This window comes from Rattus norvegicus, chromosome 5 (assembly GCF_021556685.1).
Source record: "Rattus norvegicus strain SHRSP/BbbUtx chromosome 5, alternate assembly SHRSP_T2T, whole genome shotgun sequence".
NCBI classification, from domain to species: Eukaryota; Metazoa; Chordata; class Mammalia; order Rodentia; family Muridae; genus Rattus; species Rattus norvegicus.
The window spans coordinates 24,563,179-24,579,190 of record NC_141538.1 but is presented as its reverse complement, the minus strand read 5'-3'; the positions used below and the strand labels follow the sequence as shown (position 1 = coordinate 24,579,190).

Sequence of the window (16,012 nt, the reverse complement as noted above, 5' to 3'; positions counted from 1 at the left end):
ACCCGCGACTTCCGGGGCTGGTTGCTTAGCGACTGTGGGAGGGGCAGTGCCACTTGGTGACTCCCACCTCCTTGGAGAGGGGGCGGAGCTGTGCCTTGTTCGCTAGATTTCTCCCGTCTCCTTCCCCCACCACCCCGTGGGCTCTAGCTGTAGGGTTCCGACTCACCCGTTTCCCTTTTTGAGATCTGTCTGCAGTCACCATGCAACTCGCTGGGAGATGCTGTAGGTTGCCGTAGAGTGCAGCATTGTCTTCCAAGTTTATTTAACTAAATAGTGCAATATCTTAACAGATGAACATTGCAACTTCACCGTTCATTTCCCCTTATCTCTCATTTTCCCTTATCCAGGATTGGATTGCAAATTAGTCCTTCTGAGTGGATCCATATTGAAGACAGGAAACACAGTAAAGCTTTTGGCAACAAGAAAGGAGACTCTTAAGCCATCTTCTTTTCCGCCAGGATTGATTTAACTCTCGTCTTATTCCAGACACACCTCCAAGAGTTGCCTCCCAAGAAAAAGGAAGTCTGGGTCTTTATGAAATTATAAGCTAAACAGGTAACAGAGAACAATTTGTAAATAAGGTTTGCAGAGAGTACTATGCGAGGCCTGTATGTGAATGGAGAATACTCTCTTGGTGGCTGTTGTGTGCACCATGCTAGGTGGGAGCCTACAGCCTGCTGCCTTGGCTGTTCTTTGAATCCCAGGCACTTCAAAAACAACAACTTTTACAAGCTAGAGAAGATGAATCTGAGAGGTCTGTTTACCACATCTTAGCTACTTTTCTTGATTGCCAACAGTATGATACACCCACATAGGCTTTCACGTTCCTATGAAGACACTAATCACATAATTTTTTTAAAAATAAAATTTGTGCCCTTTTCTCCTGTAAATCTGTTTTAGTTCAGTTTCTTTCTCAGGCCCAGCTTGAGACTCAGAGGGCAAAGGACGATGGTCCCTCTCCTCAGTTTAGAGTCTTCCACTTGAATTGCTGAATATGCATGTTGTACTTGAGTAAGGCAAATGATAATTAAACTAGAAACTAGCAGTACAAGTTACCAAACCTTGCATTGCTGTCTTGATATTCTTAATACACATTCTGCCTTAAAAGTTCCCATCACTTTTTTGACAAGAAAATACCCCAGAGAGCCAATACCTTCAATGTTGGACCTTGAAGGAGAAGTATTTTCCACGGTTGTTGTGCCAGGAATGACCATGAGTAAGAGGTCACAAATATGTTCTAAGACAGATAATGGGGACTATCTTAGCCATGCCAGCAAAACACTAAATGGGTGTTTAGAAATGATTATGTTTATAAGCAATGATGAGGCAGTCAGTAAGAGACCTAGACTAGAGATGTAGGCTTAAGTTAGATTCTAGAGTGTAAGCAGCCATGCTTACTTCATGGGCCAAGGTCATCAGATGCGACCTTGACTAATGAAAATCAGTCCAGTTGGAGGGGCCACAGCAAGACTGAGACTGTGATGGTTTTATCAAGAGCCATTAGACTGTTATACCTTTGTCAGAAATAGAATACAACTAACGGCAGTGGTAGTTGCCAGGATATAACGACATTCGCAAGCTCCATAGGTACACCAGGTTAATTGACCAAGCCGGCTCAGTCAGCCAACCAGGTCTCAAGGGAGGGCGTGAGGACTGAAAGGAAAAAGACAATTAAACGACTCTATAACATGACTCCAGCCAGCGCTGAGGCTGAGGCGGACTTATTTTTCTCCAGTCTGCTTTTATATCATTCTAAGTACAGGCAAATGATAAGGGCAGTTCTATGTCAAGGAACAAACAAGGCTATAAGCAGAGTCCTGTGATCACTGTTTCAGAGGGCTCATCAGGTTGGCCAAAATAAAAGGAAGGCCACGCATTACTCGGCTGAGTTTACCTTGAGCTTTGTGTTAGCTCAAATGTAAATATCATCTGAGCCTACTTCCATATCCTAAACCAACATCAAATTCCTACTGGGTCCACTTCTCTGTCCTGGCCCAATGTCAGACTCTTGTCGAGTTTCTAGAAGTAGCCTAAAAGCTCTCCACAATTATCACCTGAGACCAGTTATTCTGCTAAGCTTCCATGCTTCCTTAATGTCTAAGAGACCATACAAAGAAACAGCCCGAACACCTCACTGCCTGAGGGAACATATCAGTCTCTCAACATCTGGAAGCTACTTTGTGCTCCAAGAGCCATGAACTCTAGTCCAAAAAACTAGTGACATGTGCCTTTCAAGGCAGCTAGGCCAGGCCAACTTCTTGGTTCCCCTCACCAAAGGAATGTAGTTTTACAGTCTATCTGAGGGAACCCGTGAATAGAAGTAGTGGTGATCTATAACCGGGACCAAGATTGCAAGTCTTCATAGCACCTTTTTCATTCTTGGTAAGTCATGGACTGTGGAGGCATAGAGATGCAGGGTCAAGTAAGGACTGGTGACAGTTGCAAGCGCCCTTGAGAAGAAAATGTTTTTCTCGCTTGGCCTTAAACTATGTTCTGCTGTGTCCTGTTTCTGTGGAAGCTCTTCTCACGCTCTCTTGGTAATAGCGAGTATATTTTGATAATAAGAAGAGGGGTGATTTGTTATGTGAATATTTTGAGAAGAAACCTTTGTTTAGTCATGTTTCTTCGTTTAATCTTACCTCAGTTGTTCCTGGTATCGTGGGAACAACAATCTTATGGTATCTTGCCAAAATGGAAATTGTAGTAATGCATATTCATATCTATATAAGGATTAATAAAGCTTGCAACTGAGCGGTTACTTCTGCCTTTGCTCTGCACTCCCTGTGTCCTGGTTGTGTGCGACCGTATCCAGGGCCCCCAACGCACAAGACGTTGAAAATGGACCACAATAGTAAGATGACTCAGTGGAGAGCCTCATCAGGCACAGACAACTCTAACTTCATAACTTACATAAAACTCATATTTGTGTAATTTTACTTATGCTGAATTTCACTAGGCGAGGTTCAGAACTGGCCTTCGTTTGTTGTCTCATCTGTTGAAACATTTTTATCTTGTTTCTAAAACATTTGAGAGAATGGCATATGTTTACAGCTGGTAATTTTCATGGCTTGCATAAACTATACCCTCTACAATAACTTCTGGCTTAGGTATCCTCTTCATACTTTAGAAGTAAGTGTGTGGGGGTGGGGTGAGGGCAAGAGAAAAAATAAGCTTCAGAACTAAGTTTTAAATTCAGGTGCATTATACTCTAAAGTTTATGCTTTTCTTTTGACCCCCTCCCTGCTCCTTAGGAGCTGTTCTGTAGCTCCTGGCAAGATTGCACAGTGTTACTGCCTAAGGACCTCTTGGTATGTTTCATACCATTTTTTTTTTCTGGCCATCCCTCAACAACATCCAGCCTTTAACCAGTGATATTCCCTTGGGTTCTGCTTTAGCCTTTTTTATTCTCTTGCTGTATGAAACTCCACTATTCAGTGTCATCTGTTCTTGTTCCTATCATGTATATACAGCTGGCTCTCATTATCCACAGTTCTGTTCCATGAACTTGCCAAGAACATTATATTATTGATCACCGAATTATTGCCGTTGGGATACAAGGTTATGTCCTTGAAGCCCCTGTTTATGTTCATCAGGTGATTGGTTCATAGTCTTGTTCTTTGTCTATTTCTGTATAGAGACATTTTATGTAATATATACTATGGCTGCATCAAAATCGAACTCACTGTCCCAGCACTGCAATTCCTTCTTGAAGGAAGTTTGCCTTATATGCAAGCTCCTCAAGGCACATCCACTTAGGAACCCTAGGCAACATGTCAGCACTGCACTAGCAGGCAGTTTTAAATAGATCCAAAAGGAGAAACACAGAGTCTGAAGGATGTGGCATTAAGCAGACTGCCAGCAGACAGTGTAAGAGCTGAAAAAGGCAGAGCCTCACCTTGTTTGACTTCCTTTAGAAATGAGCTGATCCAGTGGATCAAACGCTTGCTTCCCTGTGCACGTCCATGCTATGGGGTGAGCAACAACAGTATACAACCAGTTGCAACAAGTACAGAATTTCCATATGTGCACTTCGCAAATAATGTAGATTGAGTGCATACAGAATTTCCCAGTCTACTTTTTCAGTACCCACCCAGTTCTTCCCATTACTCAAGATCTACACTCCTAATTGCTTTTTAAATTTGTATTTCCATTTGGATGTCTCAAAAACATTGCTGCCTCAACTCCAAACTCTCCCTTTTCTCCTCCAAACTGCTGCTTTTCTCATTGTGTCCCTGACATTATCATCATTGTTTTAATTAGGGTTTCCATTACTGTAAACAGACACCATGACCAAGGCAACTCTTATAAAGAAACTTTAATTGGGGCTGGCTTACAGGTTTAGAGGTTATCATATAGCAGGAAGCATGGCAGTGTCCAGGCAGCCATGGCACTGGAGGAGCTGACAGTTCTATACCTTGTTTCAAAGGCAAACAGGAGAAGACTGACTCCCACATGCCTAGGAGGAAGGTCTCAAAGCCTACCCCCATAGTGACATACTTCCTCCAACAAGGCCACGCCTCCTAATAGTGCCACTCCCTGGGCCAAGCATATTCAAATCATCACAGCCATCTAACATCTATTGGAAATTAGTCATGTGGATGTCACTGAGGCTCTTCATGGCTGAAGTTAGAATTTCCAGTGCTGATGTAGGCTAGAGCCATTATGACTAGACAAAGGCTCTTGAAGTAGACATTATGGTGAGGAACTGAAGTTTTGGTGTTTTTCCTAGCTGAAGTGTAGCTCTAGACACACTCAACGTGTTCTAAGCAGTAGAGTTGTCAAGGGAGAGGCCTATAGTAGACAACTTCCTACCCAAGGTCACTGGGCACCATGGAAAAGTCTGACAGGTGTCAGTCAGAAGGGCGAGGTTTCAAAGAGGAAATGTATTACATGGGAAAGATTGGAGAAGCATGCAGCATGGCTTCAATAGAAGACCCAAGGAGAAAAGAGATGGCTTGGAAATGGCCAGGAAAGACCACAAATGCCAATGCTAAGGAGTTTGGTTCTTAGTTCTACAAAAATATTTACAGAAATCAAAGAGTTTGGTGGGGGCAATGCTGACACCCCTGCATTTTAGCAATAAAACTTGGTTGACCAGATCAGCTGAGGGCAAGCTTGGAAGTCAGAGTAGTGGCAGAGCCCTTTGAGTACCTTTGGAGTGGAGGCAGTGAGGCTGTAAATCAAGTCAGCTTGAGGTAGGATGGGCTTCAGCTCAGGTGCACCAGATTTATTCCTGGAACATTGTTTGTGAAGATATTGTATGTCTTTGGCACTGCGACTATTTAAATCTCGTTTGATGTCTTTTTTAAAATTTTATTTTTTTATTTTTTTATAACTCTTATTTTTTTACAGTCCAGTTGTTGACCCTCCCCCTTCCAGTCCACCTTCTTATAGTTCCTCATCCCATTCCTCCACCCCACTGTCCCCAAGAGGATGTCCCCCCTAACTCATACCCCTACTCCTCCATCAGGCCTCCCACCTCCCTGGGGCCCCAGGTCCCTCGAGGGTTAGGCTCATCTTCTCACACTGAGGCCCAACCAGGCAGTCCTTAGCTGTCTATGCGTCAGGAGCCTTGGACCAGCTCATGTATGCTGCCTGGTTGGTGGCTCAGTATCTGAGAGATCTCACGGGGTCCAGTTAGTTGAAACTGCTGGTTTTCCTATGGGGTCTCTTTCCTCCTCAGCTTCTTCCAGCCTTTCCCTAATTCAACCACAGGTATCCACATTGGCTGGGTGCAAGTATCTGCATCTGTCTCAATCAGCTGCTTGTTGGACCTTTCCAAGGACAGCCATACTAGGCTTCTATCTATAAGTACACCATAGCATCAATAATAGTGTCAGGTCTTGGAGCCTCTCCATGAGATGGGTCCCAAGTTGGACTGGTCACTAGACTTCCTTTTCCTCAGTTTCTTCATTTTTGTCCCTGCAGTTCTTTTACACAGGAACAATTCTGGGTCAGACTTTTTGACTGTGGGATGGCAACCCCATCCCTTGATGCCCTTTCATTTTACTGGAGATGGACTCCCTCTCCCCATGGTGGGGCATTTCATATAAGGCTCCTCCCTTTGAGTCCTGAGATTCTCTCACTTCCCAGGTCTCTGGTACTTTTTAGAGGATCTCCCAGCCCCCACGCCCTGAGGTTGCAAATTTCTATTTATTCTGCTGTAACCCGAGTTTTTGATCTTAACAATTCTGATTTGTGTAAGGTGGAATCTCAGGGTTATTTTGATTTGCATTTCCCTGATCATGAAGGACTTTTAACATTTCTTTAAGTGCTTCTTAGCTGTTAGAGATTCCTCTCCTGAATTCTCTGTTTAGCTCTATACCCTGTGTTTTGATTAGGTTGTTTGGTTTTCTTAGAGGCTAGCTTCTTGAGCTTTTTATTATTTTGGGTATTAGCCCTCTATTGGATGTGGGATTGATGAAAAAAAATTTCCCAATCTGTTAGTTGCTGGTTTGTTTTATTGACTATGTCCTTTGCCTTACAGAAGCTTTTCAGTTTCCTAAAGGTCTCATTTATCAATTGTTGATATTAGAGCCTAAGCCATTGGAAATCTCTTTAGGAACCTCTCTCCCCATCCCTGCCTTCTCTCCCTCCCCCGACAATGAGTTTGAGGCTCTTTCCCACTTTCTCTTCTATTAGATTCAGTGTAACTGGTTTTATGTTGAGGTCCTTGATCCACTTGGATTTGAGCTGTGTGCAAGGTGACAAATATGAATCTATTTGCATTTTTCTACATCCAGACACTCAGTTAGAACAGCACCATTTATTGAAGATGCTTTCTTTTTTCCATTGTGTATTTTTGGCTTCTTTGTCAAAGGATAAGTGTCCATAAGTGTCCATGAGTTTATTTCTAGCTGCAATGGTTTGCATATGCTTGGCCCAGGGAGTGGCACTATTAGAAGGTGTGGCTTTGTTGGAGGAAGTGCATCACTATGAGGGTGGACTTGGAGACCCTCCTCCTAGCTGTCTAGGGATGCTCAGTCTGTTCCTGGCTTCCTTCAGGTGAAGATGTAGAACTCAGCTCCTCCTGCACCATGCCTTCCTGGATGCTGTGACGCTGCCATGCTCCCTCCTTGATGATAATGGACTGAACCTCTGAACCTGTAAGCCAGCCCCAATTAAATGTTTTCCTTTATAAAACTTACATTGGTCATGGTGTCTGTTCACAGCAATAAGACCCTAACTAAGACACTAGCTCTTCAGTTCTATTCCACTGATCCACCTGTCTGTCTCTATACCAATACCATGCAGTTTTTAATCACTATTGCTCTGTAGTATAGCTTGAGGTCAGGGATAGTGATTTCCCCCCAGAATTTTTTTATTGTTAAGAATTGTTTTTTTTTTCTATCACAACTTCAGCAAAGTGGCTGGATATAAAATTAACTGAAACAAATGAGTCGCTTTCCTTATATAAATGATAAACAGGCTAAGAAAGAAAATAAGGAAACAACACCCTTCACAATAATCACAAATAATATAAAATATCTCGGGGTAACTCTAACCAAACAAGTGAAAGATCTGTATGACAAGAACTTCAAGTGTCTGAAGAAAGAAATCAAAGAAGACCTTAGACAATGAAGAAATCTCTCATGCTCATGGATTGGTAAGATTAACATAGTAAAAATGGTCATCTTACCAAAAGCAATCTACAGATTCAATGCAATCCCCATCAAAATTCCAACACAATTCTTCACAGACATGGAAACAGCAATTCTCAATTTCATATAGAAAAACAATTTATCACAACTAAACCTGACTGCATTCTTAGCTAATCCTGACTTGTTGAGCTTTGAGACAGGGTTTGATTAAGTTGCATAGCTTGGTCTTGAAATCCTAGGCTTGAGTAACCCAAGTCAATCCCAGTATTGAATTACAGGTGCATAGCATCCACGCCCAGCTTCTATTTTACAGCTATCAATTGGTAATTTCCATGTCTGAGTCCTGTCACTCTCTGTTTAGACTAGCTCTCTGAAAACTTTAAAGCCTTGGGGTCACCTTTCCTTGCATTTTTGTTGTTATTAAACATTTTTAAAGGATACTGTAGAGTCTCTATGCATTCTGTCGTCTCTTTAGGGAAAGGGATACCGTTTTCTTTAAGTCATTACTACAACATATCTACTACTCTTAAATGTGCTCCTGTAGCTCCTTGGGTATTTCTATGGAAAACCAACATAGTCAAGTATCTCTCATTTTCATGGCTTGATTTCTAGTGCTGCCTCCAGAGGGAAAAAGTTGCTGCTTTCTCACTCGACCTTTTGTTGGTATTTGTTTTTATTATTATTATTATTATTATTATTATTATTATTATTATTATTATTTGGATTTTGTTTATATTAGAGAATAGTTGAAGATTTTAGGAATACTTGTTTTTGCCTACAGGGGCACACCTTTTTGACTAGGATTTTTTTTTTTAATATTCCTATCACTTTCAGCAGCAGACACTGTATCTGAATCCTAAGTCCAAAAGGAATATTGCTTTCTACCCACACACCTCCCTCTCCCTCTCCCTCTCCCTCTCCCTCTCCCTCTCCCTCTCCCTCTCCCTCTCCCTCTCCCTCTCCCTCTCCCTCTCCCTCTCCCTCTCCCTCTCCCTCTCCCTCTCCCTCTCCCTCTCCCTTTCTGTCTCTCTCTCCCTCTTCTCCTCCATCTTTAATATGCAAGTCTGAATGAGAGAAGCCCTGTGGAATGCCAGTGAGTTTGGACCCACTGACTGTGTTCCCTTCTTCTAGGGTGTATGTTCCTCCAGATACCTGTTCACACATGGCTCCTCATTGGTCCTGAATTTAAGGCTGTTATTAGGAGATTAGTGTTACATACCCTGTTTTAATATCCCTGGCTCTTCAGCTTCAAGTTTACTAATATTGTTTGCCTTTGCACTGAATGTTAAGGAATAATAGTAGCCCATTGTTTCTCCTTTTAACAATTTCCTTGTTCCGTTTTAGCGCCAAGTTTATCCTAGCTTGTCAAACATGCAGGGAGGATAAGGTCATCTTTTTATCTATAGAAAAGCTTAACGAATATTTTCTTTTTTGTTGTTTTAAAGATTTCAAAAATTGGATATTTTTATTTTGTGTGTACGTGTATTTTGCCAAGTGTGTGTGTGTGTGTGTGTGTGTGTGTGTGTGTGTGTGTGTGTGTGTGTGTGTTTACATTCTGTAAGTGCCTGTGGGGACCAGAAGAAAGTGGATGTATAAACAGCTCACAGGAGTGAGTCACCATGCGGGAGCATGGGATAGAACCCTATCCTTTGCAATAATACTATGCTGTCTTAACCACTAGACCATCTCTCCGGCCACATTATACTTTCTCTTCATTATTCTTTCTCTTAAGTGTGGGGCTAGAATTTATTTGAAGGGGTATTCAGGCCCAGATTTTTCCCATGGGGAAAAATTGAAATTAAATAACTTATTGAATAGTTATGAAATAACTTGGATTACCTGGTTTTAGCTCAGTTTTATTTTTTCTCCTTTTTACATTTATATTTTGTTGGCCTAAATGGTATATCGGTGAACTTTCTATTATTCTAATAAATACCTGAAATAAAGGCAAAAATCTTGGGTATAAGAGACAGCTCACTGTTGCCAACACTGATGAGCTGAGTTTTGTCCTCTGTGGCCACATGGTAGAAGGACAGAGCCTATTACTACACGTCCTCTGACATCCATGGGGACTCTGTGACACATGCCCCACTCCCACACAAATAAATACCTGGGATTTTAAAAAGACAAAACATTTGTTTGGACTCACAGTTTTGGAGGTTTATGATCATGACTTCTTGGCCCACGATTACATGGTGGTCCTTCCGCCTGTTGGTGGAGAGACAATACAAGAGTGAAGAAAATTGTCTGTTCACCTCAGATCTCCACCCAGCCTCTGCAGAGGGGTTTCCAGCTCTGGCTCACTTCTGCGTACCACTGCTTGATTCTTTCCCCCCTCCATCCTTAGGCATGATTGTGAAAAGATCAGAGTTCTTCGGTGTCCATCTGCAGACACTGGGAACATCTGGAACAGCTTCTGAATGCAAGGTCATTCAGCCATAGTCTGATACATTCGAAACAGGATATAATGAAATCCATTTGATTCTGCAGGATATTTTATTTGTTTCTAGTTGATGGCCCAAACCAGACTGGTTAAATCTGTCTGGTGGGTTGGCAATGGCAACTGGTAGAAATGCTGAGGGATGCGGCATAGAACGCGGATGGCTCTGTGGCATTTAGTAAGTGTCCCTTCATTTCGTATGTGCTATGGCCATGTATTTCTCCCTGGGAATGTAGCAGCTTCAAATTTAATATGAAAGAGAAATAAAATTGGACTTTATTTAAGCCATTATTTTTTCCATGTCAGATACAGCAAATTTACATTCTGAAAATATGTGATTAGACTCAAATGTGAGTAAATGAGTGGAAACAAGCTTATGGCTACACTATGAAGTATGGAGATTAGAGCTCCCCGCCAAGTGGGAATATGTCCACTCTGCACCAGGTATTCTGAAAAATCTAGAAAAGTTCATTTGACTTTCCAGAGATCGTGACATTTAGAATCTCTTCTGTGAGACCTTGGGTGGTCAGGAGACTGGCATTTGGGTACCCTTTGCTAAGGCCAGTGTACGACCTCAGTATCTATGTCACATTTTGTCCTGAGTGCCCACATGAAACAGGACCAGGGCTGTAGTATCTGTCACTTCTGTTCTGGCAGCTTTGACAGGCCTCATTTCTGGTTGGAAAATAGCAGTAAGGGGAAAAAAAGAGGGGTGAGGATGGGATGGGAATGTCCTGAGTCTTTACTGTAATCATTGGAATGAAACTTATTTCTCCCATGCCACATGAACCCTTATGCCTCTCAAGTGACTTAAAAGATGTCACCAGGGTCCCCCTCAAAACACAAATATATCTCAGGATAACCCTAAAATCTCTCTCTCTCTTTCTCTCTCTCTCTCTCTCTCTCTCTCTCTCTCTCTCTCTCTCTCTCTCTCTCTCTCTCATTCTTCCACTGTTGGAACTTTTAAACCAGAAATCAAAATATTTGTCAAAATTCACTTGGAGAGCCTCAACTCTATAAAAATGTAAAAATGCCTCCAACCCCCAACATCCAAAAAGAATGTTTTTACAGATGCTAAACTCTCAACTTTGGCCCATTACCAAAGGTTTATTTAAAAATATATATTTTCAAGTCAGTTGAATTGCCACCCGGTTCTATTCCCTGAATATAATATTTTCTCTTAAAAGTGTCTCTAATAAGCATGAACAACCATTTATAAATGCTGGATCTAAATTTTTGTTATTGACATACAATAATACAGGAGTAGAATTATCTCAACTAGGATTCTAGGGGTTCTATGGTTTAGTACACTCATGGTGAAGTTATGACTACCTTCACAGTCAGCTCAGTGATTTTATTGGACAATAAATAGCCCTCACCCTTATCAATGGCGATTCATGCTCAAGGACACCAGCCAATTCCCACAACTGAAGATGGAGTAAACCTAGTTTACAAATTTGTAAGATATTAAATGTAATATTAAGAACTATTAATGCACTATAAGAAAACTTAAGTGCATATAGTCTCAAAAAAAATAATCCTGTTTACCTTCACCTTTTTACCTGAAGGACGCATACTGCAGTTTCTCTTTGGCATGTCTGGATGGCCAGTGTTATCATTCTCCCACACTGGAGCCCTTATGTAAATCGAAGGTGACACGAACCCATGCATCATGATACCGGGACAGATGCTCTGAGAAATGGGATGGCTACTCAGTGGCTAACTGGTGCTGAGTGGGCAACGTACTATCTTAATAAGCTGGAAAAGGGACTGATGTAGATCACAGGCAGGACAAAGCCAAACAGTCTGAAGTCCCTATATGCTGTACAGATGTGTCTGCAATTTCGCAGCAATAAATTATTTCTGAAAACTTTCTACTAATACTATAGGTTACAGTTTGCTGAAGGTAATTAAGATTACAGACACTGACACACTGGTGAGGTGCTATTGTATCCTCCCCCCACTGATATAACTGCCTCTGTTTCTGCTATTCCTTTTCCAAGTAATGTGTTAGTTGACTCACATGTAGAAGTGACAATTAAATTGGCTGTGATAGTGAACATTAAGTCATCTGAGTTTTAAGGACCACATATAAGATATAAAATCCACTGAAGATAAATGCTAGATTCCTTTACGTTTATCCTCCATAATAGCAAAGGGAATAGGTAATTGTGGTGGTTTGAATATTTCTGGCCCATGCGAAATGTCGCTACAAGGAGGTGTGGCCTTGTTGGAGTCTGCATGACCTTGTTTGTAGTATGTCCCTATGGGGGTGGACTTTGAGGTCTTAGTGCTTAAGCTCCAACCCAGTGTGGAAAAGACCTTTTTCCTGGCTACCTGGAGAAGACGGTGTCCTCCTGGCTGCCTGTGGATCAAGGTGTAGAACTCTCAGCCCCATGCCTGCCTGGATGCCACCATGCTTCCCACAGTGATGATAATGGGACTGAACCTCTGAAACTGTAAGCCGGTCCTTGATAAGAGTTGCCTTGATCACGGTGTCTCTTCACAGCAAGGAGACCCTAAGACATTAATCCAACTCAGGGCTGAGAATTTCAGCCTGCAAGTCATGCGGGCTAGTACCATCCACATTTCTTTGAGCAGAGCACAACCTTTATGCTGCTTAGTAACTGAACTGTGGGCCAAAAAAATTTAACAAAAGTGACAGTTTATGGATATATATCAACAAAAATTAATTCAAAACCAAATGCAGAATGAGTCAGGTGTTTCTGGCACTCCTGTCCCTCGTTGAGTCGTGTAGTATCATTGCAGCCTTGGCTCTGATCACAAATGTGCCTGTTGTCCTGCCATGCCATGCCAAACAACGCTGTCAGAAGTAGCTTGACCCTGAGTTGAGACAATTACTATACATACAATGTTTCCTGTCCTTGTCAAACATAGTGATATAAACATGGAAGGCAAAGGCTTTGTAGTTTCTGATTATCATTCATCAGCATGGAATATTAGATTACTATGTCTTTGGATTTTATTTATTTATTTTTTTGGTTCTTTCGGAGCTGGGGACTGAACCCAGGGCCTTGTGCTTCCTAGGTAAGCGCTCTACCACTGAGCTAAATCCCCAGCCTGTCTTTGGATTTTATTATGTTGGAATGTTTGACTTAAAAAACTGGTTTGAGTTACTGACTTGAAACACATGAAAAAATTGTCAATCAGGACAGACAAAGTTTCTAACACTTTCTGTAGTGGCCCTAAAAATACTTTTATGTTTTATACTACATATTTGTACAAAATAGTATTCTCAGTATTGATAATGATAAAATCAAAATAGTGATCAGTTTCTAAAAACATTGATGATATTGTATGTTCTCTAAAATCAAATATTTAATGAAAATTTGTTGTTGTAAATCTCCAACCTCAGTAAACCCATGCAAAAACCACACAACACGGTTATGATATTTATAAGCTGCACGCCTAGATTGGGCAGATCTATTTCTACACTACTCTATTCCCCAGCTATGAGACCCCCTTGCTACTTGTGGCTTCTCTGGGCCACATGGTTCTAGTCCATCTTTCTTCCACCTCCTCTTCCTCTGCCTTCCCTTCTCTTCCTCCATTTCCTCCATCCCTCTCTCCTCCTTCTCTTCCCTTTCTCTAAATCCTCCAGCCCCACCCTTTCCTTCCATTGTCCAATCACAAGCTCTAGTGTTTATTTGATCAGCTAAAATGGGGAGCAGGTTCACATGAAATCACCTGAGTACACGATCCAGTCCTCTTCAGAAGCAGAATTAGCATCAAAATACAAACAGCACCAGGGCAATCCACAACATTTCCCCCTTTTTGTCCAATTAAACGCCTTTTTTTTTTTGCCAAGTTGAAGTTATATTTTCTTACCTTATTACAGAATGTATTTTGATACGGATTTAAGGTTTTCATTTCTTATATTGATACAACTATAACCGTTATTACAAACTGTTTTTAGATGTTGAGCAATTTGAGTTAAGGGCCAGATAGCAGACTCACAGTTATGTTAGATTCTAAGTTAATTATAAAAGGGTGTTTTCAAGATATTTCAATTAGAAATGTTTGAGAGTCACAGCCAACCATTGAACTGAGAACAGGGTTTCCAATGGAGGAATTAGAGAAAGGACTGAAATTGCCGATGGGGTTTGCAACCCCATAAGAAGATTAACCCCCCCCCCCCCAAGCGCTCCCAGGGACTAAACCACCATCCCAAGAGAACACAGGAATGGACCTATGGCTCCATCCACATATATAGCAGAAGATGGCTTTGTCTGGCATCAATGGGAGGATAGGCCCTTGGTCCTGTCAAGGTTTCATGCCCCAGTGTAGGGGGATGTCTGGGTGGGGAAGTTGGAGGGAGTGGGTGGGTGGGTGAGGGAGCACTCTCATAGAAAGGGAGGGGGCAGCTGGATAGTAGGTTTCTGGAGGGGAAACCAGGAAATGGGATAACATTTAAAATGTAAATAAAAAATTTAAAAAAATGCAATTAAAAAAAATGACTGAGAGTAGTCAAGGTTTAACAGTTCAGATTACCTTAAATATTATAGTCTTAAAAACATCAAAAATCCACAGAATGTGACATTTAATGTTATTTAATCATTTGATGTTGAAACATATCTGCTCCTGACAGTATCTCCTCCTTGGTTCAAAGAAGATATTGAGCATCTTCACCTCTAGGTGAGGTTGTACATCGTGGCAGAATTTCTGGCATCAATGGGAGGATAGGCCCTTGGTCCTGTCAAGGTTTCATGTTCCAGTGTAGGGGGATGTCTGGGTGGGGAAGTTGAAGGGAGTGGGTGGGTGGGTGCCCACTGGGCAGAAATTGTCCATTTCATCTGTAGACCAATACTGTCCAGGAAAAGGACACTTTATGCAGAATAGTCAACTGTTGGCTTTGCCAAGACAGGGTGAGCCATCCTTAAACAATTCTGCTTTACAAATGTCTGTCAGATAGATGACCCAGGGCTGGTAGGCTCAAGTTCTAAGGCTTTGAGAAAGGAAGGGGCTGCCCAGGTAGTCAGCTGTCTCTCCAGTTGTTTGAGAAGCTATGGAGTGCTTCCTATATACCCAGATAATGTTTAAATTGTTCTCAGATTCCTGACAGGGTTGAAAATTAGTTTTAGTATCATAATCAAACTTAGGTTGAGAGAGAGAGAGAGAGAGAGAGAGAGAGAGAGAGAGAGAGAATAGAATGGATGGCATGGTTTTCAGATGACTTTACCGGCTAAAATCTAAACATAACCTAGAGATGAAATCATAACTCAGTTAGGAATGATGGTAGGATATTTTATCTTATTGACAAATACGATGGGCTAGGTGTCATTTGTATCATGTCGTATAATTTACTTGACTGTTATGGTTTTGTCCAATTTATATCTGAGAGAAGAGTTGGTTTTTTGTTTGTTTGTTTGTTCTGTTTTGTTTTTGGACAGAAAAGGTTAGGTATAAGGGAAGGTTCTGATACTAAGATCTAGTTCTCCAGGCGGGACTTTTAGGTCTGGGGAGTTAAAGGTGGAGAGAGCCTTTTTCTGCCTTGCTTTAGAGAAAGAAGGACGCAGCAATCATGTAAGGCCTCAGGGGCAGCTGGGTGCTTGTGGCCTCTGCTACAAGTGGGTGACCAAAAGTGTTTGGCGGGGACTAGTTGGAACAAGCCACTAGGTCTGGGGTGGAAGGAGAGATAGAGATAATAAATTGGTAAGGGCACACTTTCCTAAAGCGGGAGATATCTGTGCCCAACAACTGTAGTAGGCAAGTTAAAAAGCAACAAGCTGCTCACAGCCAGAATACAGCAAACACAGAGGCGAATGCCAGCAGCAAACCACTGAACTGAGAATAGGTCCCCCGTTGAAGGAATCAGAGAAAGAACTGGAAGAGCTTGGAGGGGCTCGAGACCTCATATGTACAACGATGCCAAGCAACCAGAGCTTCCAGGGACTAAGCCACTACCTAAAGACTATACATGGACTGACCCTGGACTCTGACCTCATAGGTA

General features: G+C 41.8%; 1 long non-coding RNA gene across 1 annotated transcript in view; it reads left to right on the top strand.

Annotated features, from left to right (window-relative positions):
- Positions 1 to 123: 123 nt before the first annotated feature.
- Positions 124 to 16,012, top strand: part of LOC134478926 (uncharacterized) — a 50,336-nt gene continuing 34,447 nt past the window's right edge. Inside the window, exons 1-2 of the long non-coding RNA XR_015620630.1 lie at positions 124 to 222; positions 348 to 555. This is a non-coding gene — a long non-coding RNA (uncharacterized LOC134478926). The remainder of the gene's footprint in view (positions 223 to 347; positions 556 to 16,012) is intronic.